The sequence below is a fragment of the Salvelinus alpinus genome, chromosome 3, assembly GCF_045679555.1.
Source record: "Salvelinus alpinus chromosome 3, SLU_Salpinus.1, whole genome shotgun sequence".
In the NCBI taxonomy this organism is placed as follows: Eukaryota; Metazoa; Chordata; class Actinopteri; order Salmoniformes; family Salmonidae; genus Salvelinus; species Salvelinus alpinus.
In genome coordinates, this window is record NC_092088.1 from 103,113,610 (window position 1) to 103,124,501 (window position 10,892).

At 47.4% G+C, this 10,892-nt stretch overlaps 1 protein-coding gene across 1 annotated transcript in view; it reads left to right on the top strand.

Annotated features, from left to right (window-relative positions):
* The first annotated feature begins 673 nt into the window (after positions 1-673).
* Positions 674-10,892, top strand: part of chst15 (carbohydrate (N-acetylgalactosamine 4-sulfate 6-O) sulfotransferase 15) — a 112,096-nt gene continuing 101,877 nt past the window's right edge. The window contains exon 1 of the mRNA XM_071394695.1: positions 674-967. The gene's annotated coding sequence lies outside the window, so the exon portion shown is untranslated. The remainder of the gene's footprint in view (positions 968-10,892) is intronic.

Consider the following 10,892-nt stretch of genomic DNA (forward strand, 5'->3'; position numbering starts at 1 on the left):
CTGACCTTGCCAGGGGTTTAGGTCGGACCATCGTGATGTTCCTGTTACTAAACCCGTCGCTTCCTTTACAAACATGCAACGCGATGTGACATATTTCTGCAGAGGACATTGTCAACATTGTCGACCACCAACAGATGTGGGATCTTGATTTGAGCCGGTTTGCTACAGGAGGAAAATAATCCTGCAGCAACAGGAATTTATTATGTGGATTATAATTAATTAACATTTATGTAAGGGTTGATACATTTTTTCATAAGGGAAAAGTCTGACATTTTTAAGTGGAAATTACAAAATTCAGAAGCCTTTTTAAACATCATATACACACTGCAAGTTTTAAATTCCCTGCATGCAGTAAAGTTCCTCCTGTATCAGGGTGATCAAATTAAGATCCTACATCTGTATAGTCATCACAAATTTAAAAAGCATGGAGTTCTCAAACAGTAAAGCATTCAAAAAGCTCATGTTGAATGTTAGTCTACGAAACGAATTGCTGTTAATAATCTATACTGATCAAATTGTTTATTGAAAGGAATATATTTCAACTGACTCATAATTGCGAGAAGCGAAGCAGCTGTTAATTTCTGTTTCCCCTCACCCCCCTCCTCTCCTGCGGCCCTTCCCCAGGATCCCCCCCCTCCTCTCCCGTCTAGCGAGGCTACAACTTGGAAAATCACTGCGAGAGAAGAGAGAGACCCTCTATGATCCAGAAAGGTCGTTCACTCCGATCCAGCCCCGGAAGAGAAGACACAGCCACACGCTGTCACAACACAAAAGACGCACATATTCGGAAGAAGGTTCCCTGAAGTTCTAGCCATGGCATGGACTGTCAAGAGATGAAAATGAAATCAGAAGGAACATTAAATATCCGTTGTTGTCTAACCGATATGGAATTATATCCGCCGATCGCGAGAACACTTGTTTAACGCCGACTCGTGACGAAAGCTGCCGACTTCAAGAGGACTTCATGGTATGTTATATTTCAACCTTATCCTATGTGATAATGTTTTTGGTTATTGTATATTTATGTTTTATTCAGTCGGTTTAGAAAAGGCAGTGGATGATGAACCAGGCTACCTCCTACTGTGGGGTTGCTGGAAGTTAAATGTCCTTTGTTTGAAAACACGATAACCTACAATATGATGAATATATTCTATTTTTGGACCCAATATTAATAGAAAATATTTTTGCACCGAATTATTTATTAGAACTTGTGTGTCGTTACCGGTCATTCATTAAAACCGAAGACCGGTCAGAATAACGGACCCTTTTCAGCGAAGCGGTGCCTGGGCTATTCGTGCTGGATGAATGAGTTACTATGCATCTTAGCGAACTCAAAGAGTTGGTTGGTTTAGTTTTTCCTCAGAATTCCACCGACCGCCGGTTACAGAAACGTTCTCGGCTAGAGCAGTGATCCGGTTTTATCACGTGGCCGTTCTATGGCAGTTTTTGTGTATGATTTGACAGTCTACGCGCATCATCGCCGCGGTTCTCGTAGGCGTCGGGAGAATCATCTTTATCTCTCTACCCGCACTTGTGTCCTCACAGTCATTCAATGTAACGTTGTTGTTGTTGTCGGTGTCGGTGTTCTGACATCTCAACATTAGTTTGACACAGTAGCCTTGTTTTCGCAGGCGACATTCCCTCGCTGTTACATAGGGAAAGCGTTGTTTATCATCCAAAAAAGCTGAAACAAAAGGGATTTCTACATAACAAGAGGTGGCCAATAGGAACCAGGTCAGGCTGCTGAACGGAGTTCTCCTCTCTTTCTCCTCACCTGAAGCAATGCATAGAGTCCTTCACACACATTGCATTACAGCCCCGTTACTAACAGCCCGGTTACTAACAGCCCGTTACTAACAGCCCGGTTACTAACAGCCCGTTACTAACAGCCCGGTTGCTAACAGCCCGGTTGCTAACAGTCCGGTTACTAACAGCCCGGTTACTAACAGTCCGGTTACTAACAGCCCGTTACTAACAGCCCGGTTGCTAACAGTCCGGTTACTAACAGCCCGGTTACTAACAGTCCGGTTACTAACAGCCCGGTTACTAACAGTCCGGTTACTAACAGCCCGTTAATTAGTATTCACATGACGCAAAGGATATGATTATTTGATAACTAAAAGGGGGGGTATCAGTTGGAAAATCTCTTTGATGTTTTCCATTCATATTTTCAGCCCATCCCATCCTCTTTGTTGATTAGCTATGCCTGACTCGAGATGACTAGTTGGCCAGTGACGGGATTGGTGGCGCGTGGAAGTGGCTTAGCCTCAGAAACACATATTTAGGATCAGTTGTACTTGTTTTTAACCCTCATGTGTTTGTGGTGAAATCTGATCCCAGATCAGTTGTACTTGTTTTTAACCCTCGTGTGTTTGTGGTGAAATCTGATCCCAGATCAGTTGTACTTGTTTTTAACCCTCGTGTGTTTGTGGTGAAATCTGATCCCAGATCAGTTGTACTTGTTTTTAACCCTAATGTGTTCTGGTGAAATCTGATCCCAGATCAGTTGTACTTGTTTTTAACCCTCATGTGTTTGTGGTGAAATCTGATCCCAGATCTGGGTACTTGTTAGTGACAGCTCTGTGTAATAGATCTGATCTGTCTACCAACTCTGTGTAATAGATCTGATCTGTCTAATAGATCTGATCTGACAGCTCTGTGTAATAGATCTGATCTGTCTACCAACTCTGTGTAATAGATCTGATCTGTCTACTAGACCTGAGCCTGCAGCGTACCCTAGTGGTTAGAGCGTTGGGCTAGTAACCGTAAAGGTTGCAAGTTCAAATCCCCGAGCTGACAAGGTACAAAGCTGTCGTTCTGCCCCTGAACAAGGCACTGTTTCCCGGTAGGCCGTCATTGAAAATAAGAATTTGTGCTGACTTGCCTAGTTAAATAAAAATCCCCAGGGTTCTGCTATGGGGACAGCCGAAGAACCCCTTTAAGTTCTAGATATCCACTTTTCTTCAAAGAGTGTAGGTGTTGAACATGTAGCTATTGGATGAGACGAAGGGTCAGAGGACCTCATGAGATGGATGAGATCTGACAACACAGACACATCAATGTCTTGACTGGAGCAGACTGGAAATACATGTTCAGGAGAGAGAGAGGGGGGGGGGGGAGATGGGGGATAGAGAGAGAGGGGGGGTGGGAAGAGAGAGAGGGGGGGAGAGATGGGGGATAGAGAGAGAGGGGGGGGGGATGGGGGATAGAGAGAGAGGGGGGGTGGGAAGAGAGAGAGAGGGGGGGTAGAGATGGGGGATAGAGAGAGAGGGGGGGGGGGGAAGAGAGAGAGGGGGGGGGGAAAGAGAGAAATGAGGAGACAGGGAGAGGAAGAGACCTAGAGAGGGGGGGAGAGAGCGGGGGGGAGAAGAGAGAGAGAGAGGGGGGGAGAGAGAAAGGGAGAGACGGGGAGAGGAAGAGACCTAGAGAGAGGGGGAGAGAGAGAGGGGAAGAGAGAGAGAGGGAGAGAGAGAGAGAGGGAGATAGAGGGGGGTGCGACATAGATGTCTTGTTCTTGCACATTTTTTAGTTCCAGATGGTCTGAATGCAGACCCCCTAGTCAGGTACAGATGGTCTGAATGCAGACCCCCTAGTCAGGTACAGATGGTCTGAATGCAGACCCCCTAGTCAGGTACAGATGGTCTGAATGCAGACCCCCTAGTCAGGTACAGATGGTCTGAATGCAGACCCCCTAGTCAGGTACAGATGGTCTGAATGCAGACCCCCTAGTCAGGTACAGATGGTCTGAATGCAGACACTGTAGTCAGATACAGATGGTCTGAATGCAGACACTGTAGTCAGGTACAGATGGTCTGAATGCAGACACTGTAATCAGGTACAGATGGTCTGAATGCAGACACTGTAATCAGGTACAGATGGTCTGAATGCAGACACTGTAGTCAGGTACAGATGGTCTGTATGCAGACACCCTAGTCAGGTACAGATGGTCTGAATGCAGACACCCTACAGACAATGTAGTCAGGTACAGATGGTCTGTATCCAAACACTGTAGTCAGGTACAGATGGTCTGTATTCAGACACCCTAGTCAGGTACAGATGGTCTGTATGCAGACACTGTAGTCAGGTACAGATGGTCTGTATGCAGACACCCTAGTCAGGTACAGATGGTCTGTATGCAGACACTGTAGTCAGGTACAGATGGTCTGAATGCAGACACCATAGTCAGGTACAGATGGTCTGAATGCAGACCCCCTAGTCAGGTACAGATGGTCTGTATGCAGACACCCTAGTCAGGTACAGATGGTCTGAATGCAGTCACCCTAGTCAGGTACAGATGGTCTGTATGCAGACACCATAGTCAGGTACAGATGTTCTGTATGCAGACACCCTAGTCAGGTACAGATGGTCTGAATGCAGACACTGTAGTCAGGTACAGATGGTCTGTATGCAGACACTGTAGTCAGGTACAGATGGTCTGTATTCAGACACCGTAGTCAGGTACAGATGGTCTGTATTCAGACACTGTAGTCAGGTACAGATGGTCTGTATGCAGACACCCTAGTCAGGTACAGATGGTCTGTATGCAGACACCCTAGTCAGGTACAGATGGTCTGTATGCAGACACCCTAGTCAGGTACAGATGGTCTGTATGCAGACACCCTAGTCAGGTACAGATGGTCTGTATGCAGACACCGTAGTCAGGTACAGATGGTCTGTATTCAGACACCGTAGTCAGGTACAGATGGTCTGTATTCAGACACCCTAGTCAGGTACAGATGGTCTGTATTCAGACACCGTAGTCAGGTACAGATGGTCTGTATTCAGACACTGTAGTCAGGTACAGATGGTCTGTATGCAGACACTGTAGTCAGGTACAGATGGTCTGTATTCAGACACTGTAGTCAGGTACAGATGGTCTGTATGCAGACACCCTAGTCAGGTACAGATGGTCTGTATGCAGACACCCTAGTCAGGTACAGATGGTCTGTATGCAGACACCCTAGTCAGGTACAGATGGTCTGTATGCAGACACCGTAGTCAGGTACAGATGGTCTGTATTCAGACACCGTAGTCAGGTACAGATGGTCTGTATTCAGACACCCTAGTCAGGTACAGATGGTCTGTATTCAGACACCGTAGTCAGGTACAGATGGTCTGTATTCAGACACTGTAGTCAGGTACAGATGGTCTGTATGCAGACACTGTAGTCAGGTACAGATGGTCTGTATGCAGACACTGTAGTCAGGTACAGATGGTCTGTATGCAGACACTGTAGTCAGGTACAGATGGTCTGTATGCAGACACTGTAGTCAGGTACAGATGGTCTGAATGCAGACACTGTAGTCAGGTACAGATGGTCTGTATTCAGACACTGTAGTCAGGTACAGATGGTCTGTATGCAGACACTGTAGTCAGGTACAGATGGTCTGTATTCAGACACCGTAGTCAGGTACAGATGGTCTGTATTCAGACACCGTAGTCAGGTACAGATGGTCTGTATTCAGACACTGTAGTCAGGTACAGATGGTCTGTATTCAGACACTGTAGTCAGGTACAGATGGTCTGTATTCAGACACTGTAGTCAGGTACAGATGGTCTGTATTCAGACACTGTAGTCAGGTACAGATGGTCTGTATTCAGACACCGTAGTCAGGTACAGATGGTCTGTATTCAGACACCGTAGTCAGGTACAGATGGTCTGTATTCAGACACTGTAGTCAGGTACAGATGGTCTGTATGCAGACACTGTAGTCAGGTACAGATGGTCTGTATGCAGACACTGTAGTCAGGTACAGATGGTCTGTATTCAGACACCGTAGTCAGGTACAGATGGTCTGTATTCAGACACCATAGTCAGGTACAGATGGTCTGTATGCAGACACTGTAGTCAGATACAGATGGTCTGTATGCAGACACCCTAGTCAGGTACAGATGGTCTGTATGCAGACACTGTAGTCAGGTACAGATGGTCTGTATTCAGACACTGTAGTCAGGTACAGATGGTCTGTATTCAGACACCGTAGTCAGGTACAGATGGTCTGTATGCAGACACCGTAGTCAGGTACAGATGGTCTGTATGCAGACACTGTAGTCAGGTACAGATGGTCTGTATGCAGACACCCTAGTCAGGTACAGATGGTCTGTATTCAGACACCGTAGTCAGGTACAGATGGTCTGTATTCAGACACCGTAGTCAGGTACAGATGGTCTGTATTCAGACACCGCAGTCAGGTACAGATGGTCTGTATTCAGACACTGTAGTCAGGTACAGATGGTCTGTATTCAGACACTGTAGTCAGGTACAGATGGTCTGTATTCAGACACCGTTGTCAGGTACAGATGGTCTGTATTCAGACACCGTAGTCAGGTACAGATGGTCTGTATTCAGACACTGTAGTCAGGTACAGATGGTCTGTATTCAGACACTGTAGTCAGGTACAGATGGTCTGTATTCAGACACTGTAGTCAGGTACAGATGGTCTGAATGCAGACACTGTAGTCAGGTACAGATGGTCTGTATGCAGACACCCTAGTCAGGTACAGATGGTCTGAATGCAGACACCCTAGTCAGGTACAGATGGTCTGTATCCAGACACTGTAGTCAGGTACAGATGGTCTGAATGCAGACACCCTAGTCAGGTACAGATGGTCTGTATTCAGACACTGTAGTCAGGTACAGATGGTCTGTATGCAGACACTGTAGTCAGGTACAGATGGTCTGTATTCAGACACCCTAGTCAGGTACAGATGGTCTGTATTCAGACACCCTAGTCAGGTACAGATGGTCTGTATTCAGACACCCTAGTCAGGTACAGATGGTCTGTATGCAGACACTGTAGTCAGGTACTGATGGTCTGTATGCAGACACTGTAGTCAGGTACAGATGGTCTGTATGCAGACACCATAGTCAGGTACAGATGGTCTGTATGCAGACACCAAAGTCAGGTACAGATGGTCTGTATTCAGACACTGTAGTCAGGTACAGATGGTCTGTATTCAGACACCATAGTCAGGTACAGATGGTCTGTATGCAGACACCCTAGTCAGGTACAGATGGTCTGTATGCAGACACCCTAGTCAGGTACAGATGGTCTGTATGCAGACACCATAGTCAGGTACAAATGGTCTGTATTCAGACACTGTAGTCAGGTACAGATGGTCTGTATTCCGACACTGTAGTCAGGTACAGATGGTCTGTATTCAGACACCCTAGTCAGGTACAGATGGTCTGAATGCAGACACTGTAGTCAGATACAGATGGTCTGAATGCAGACACTGTAGTCAGGTACAGATGGTCTGTATGCAGACACCCTAGTCAGGTACAGATGGTCTGAATGCAGACACCCTAGTCAGGTACAGATGGTCTGTATGCAGACACTGTAGTCAGGTACAGATGGTCTGTATGCAGACACCGTAGTCAGGTACAGATGGTCTGTATGCAGACACTGTAGTCAGGTACAGATGGTCTGTATGCAGACACTGTAGTCAGGTACAGATGGTCTGTATTCAGACACTGTAGTCAGGTACAGATGGTCTGTATGCAGACACTGTAGTCAGGTACAGATGGTCTGTATTCAGACACCGTAGTCAGGTACAGATGGTCTGTATTCAGACACCGTAGTCAGGTACATATGGTCTGTATTCAGACACTGTAGTCAGGTACAGATGGTCTGTATCCAAACACTGTAGTCAGGTACAGATGGTCTGTATCCAAACACTGTAGTCAGGTACAGATGGTCTGTATGCAGACACTGTAGTCAGGTACAGATGGTCTGTATGCAGACACTGTAGTCAGGTACAGATGGTCTGTATGCAGACACTGTAGTCAGGTACAGATGGTCTGTATTCAGAAACCCTAGTCAGGTACAGATGGTCTGAATGCAGACACTGTAGTCAGATACAGATGGTCTGAATGCAGACACTGTAGTCAGGTACAGATGGTCTGAATGCCGACACTGTAGTCAGGTACAGATGGTCTGAATGCAGACACTGTAGTCAGGTACAGATGGTCTGTATGCAGACACCCTAGTCAGGTACAGATGGTCTGAATGCAGACACCCTAGTCAGGTACAGATGGTCTGTATGCAGAAACTGTAGTCAGGTACAGATGGTCTGTATGCAGACACCGTAGTCAGGTACAGATGGTCTGTATGCAGACACCGTAGTCAGGTACAGATGGTCTGTATTCAGACACCCTAGTCAGGTACAGATGGTCTTTATTCAGACACCCTAGTCAGGTACAGATGGTCTGTATGCAGACACTGTAGTCAGGTACAGATGGTCTGTATGCAGACACCGTAGTCAGGTACAGATGGTCTGTATGCAGACACTGTAGTCAGGTACAGATGGTCTGTATGCAGACACTGTAGTCAGGTACAGATGGTCTGTATTCAGACACCGTAGTCAGGTACAGATGGTCTGTATTCAGACACCGTAGTCAGGTACAGATGGTCTGTATGCAGACACCGTAGTCAGGTACAGATGGTCTGTATGCAGACACTGTAGTCAGGTACAGATGGTCTGTATGCAGACACCCTAGTCAGGTACAGATGGTCTGTATGCAAACACTGTAGTCAGGTACAGATGGTCTGTATGCAGACACTGTAGTCAGGTACAGATGGTCTGTATGCAGACACTGTAGTCAGGTACAGATGGTCTGTATGCAGACACCATAGTCAGGTACAGATGGTCTGTATGCAGACACCCTAGTCAGGTACAGATGGTCTGTATGCAGACACCGTAGTCAGGTACAGATAGTCTGTATGCAGACACTGTAGTCAGGTACAGATGGTCTGTATGCAGACACCCTAGTCAGGTACAGATGGTCTGTATGCAGACACTGTAGTCAGGTACAGATGGTCTGTATGCAGACACCGTAGTCAGGTACAGATGGTCTGTATGCAGACACCATAGTCAGGTACAGATGGTCTGTATGCAGACACCATAGTCAGGTACAGATGGTCTGTATGCAGACACCATAGTCATATGTCAAGGTCAGGTCATATGCACGTGGCTTGTTGAGTACCTGACGTACCCCTGTATTCATCTCTCCAGGTCATATGCATGTGGCTTGTTGAGTACTAGACATACCCCTGTATTCATCCCTCCAGGGGTTTGCGTGCCAGTTAGAACAGGGATGACAGGCCAGAGAGGAAAAGAGACGTGTTAATTATACAGGGATGTTCTGTTTGTTGAAGTGTATTTCTATGCAGTGAGTGGGATGACTGATTGGAATGCTTTTTAAGGAATTTCCTGCTTCTGTGTTTTAAGACTTCTGTCTGTATATTCTGATGTTACCTCCTGTGATAACATTTCTATAGTATTAATTAAAGAATATATTCTGATGTTACCTGCTGTTAAAACATCACTATAGTATTAATGTAACAATATATGCTGATGTTACCTGCTGTTAAAACATCACTATAGTATTAATGTAACAATATATGCTGATGTTACCTGCTGTTAAAAATAATAACATTATAAGATATTATAATATTATATTATAAGATATTACACCGCGTTAATAACGAGGAAACAAGATGTCCCCCGAGTGGCACAGCGGTCTAAAGGCACTGAGCCGTCACTACAGACCCTGGTTCGATTCCGGGCTGTATCACAACCGGCTGTGATTGGGAGTCCCATAGGGTGGCGTACAATTGGCCCAGCGTCGTCCAGATTAGGGGTTCGTTTGGCCGGGGTAGGCCGTCATTGTAAATAAGAATTTTGTTCTTAACTGACTTGCCTAGTTAAATAAAGGTAAAATAAATGTCCATGTTTTTTTTGTTGCTGCATTAGTTTTTTCATGTTAATGTCATCCTAGTCACAGGCTGCCTCCCAAATGGGACCCTATACCCTACATAGTGCACTACCAGAGCCCTGATCAGAAGGAGTATATAGGGCATAGGGTGCCATTTGGGAGGCAGACACAGTGGACAGAGGAGGCTCTGCTATGGGACTGGAATCACATTTCGTTCAGTGCTGCTGAACTAAGGTCGCTATTCACAGAGAGAGATGCCATTACTGCCATCTGTGTGGCAGATGCCATCTGTGTGGCAGAGAGGGATTCCCCCGTGTGGCAGAGAGAGATTCCCCCGTGTGGCAGAGAGAGATGCATCTGTGTGGCAGAGGGGGATTCCCCCGTGTGGCAGAGAGAGATGCATCTGTGTGGCAGAGAGAGAGAGAAGGCCCCTGTGCGGCAGAGAGAGGGAGACGCCCCTGTGCGGCAGAGAGAGAGAGAAGGCCCCTGTGCGGCAGAGAGAGAGAGACGCCCCTGTGCGGCAGAGAGAGAGAGAGAAGGCCCCTGTGCGGCAGAGAGAGAGAGACGCCCCTGTGCGGCAGAGAGAGAGAGAGAGAAGGCCCCTGTGCGGCAGAGAGAGAGAGAGAAGGCCCCTGTGCGGCAGAGAGAGAGAGAGAGAGAAGGCCCCTGTGCGGCAGAGAGAGAGAGAGAAGGCCCCTGTGCGGCAGAGAGAGAGAGAGAAGGCCCCTGTGCGGCAGAGAGAGAGAGAGAAGGCCCCTGTGTGGCAGAGAGAGAGAGAGAGGAGGCCCCTGTGCGGCAGAGAGAGAGAGAGAGAAGGCCCCTGTGCGGCAGAGAGAGAGAGAGAAGGCCCCTGTGCGGCAGAGAGAGAGAGAGAAGGCCCCTGTGCGGCAGAGAGAGAGAGAGGAGGCCCCTGTGTGGCAGAGAGAGAGAGAGAGAAGGCCCCTGTGCGGCAGAGAGAGAGAGAGAGAAGGCCCCTGTGCGGCAGAGAGAGAGAGAGAAGGCCCCTGTGCGGCAGAGAGAGAGAGAGAGGAGGCCCCTGTGCGGCAGAGAGAGAGAGAGAAGCCCCTGTGCGGCAGAGAGAGAGAGAGAAGGCCCCTGTGCGGCAGAGAGAGAGAGAGAGGAGGCCCCTGTGCGGCAGAGAGAGAGAGAGAAGGCCCCTGTGCGGCAGAGAGAG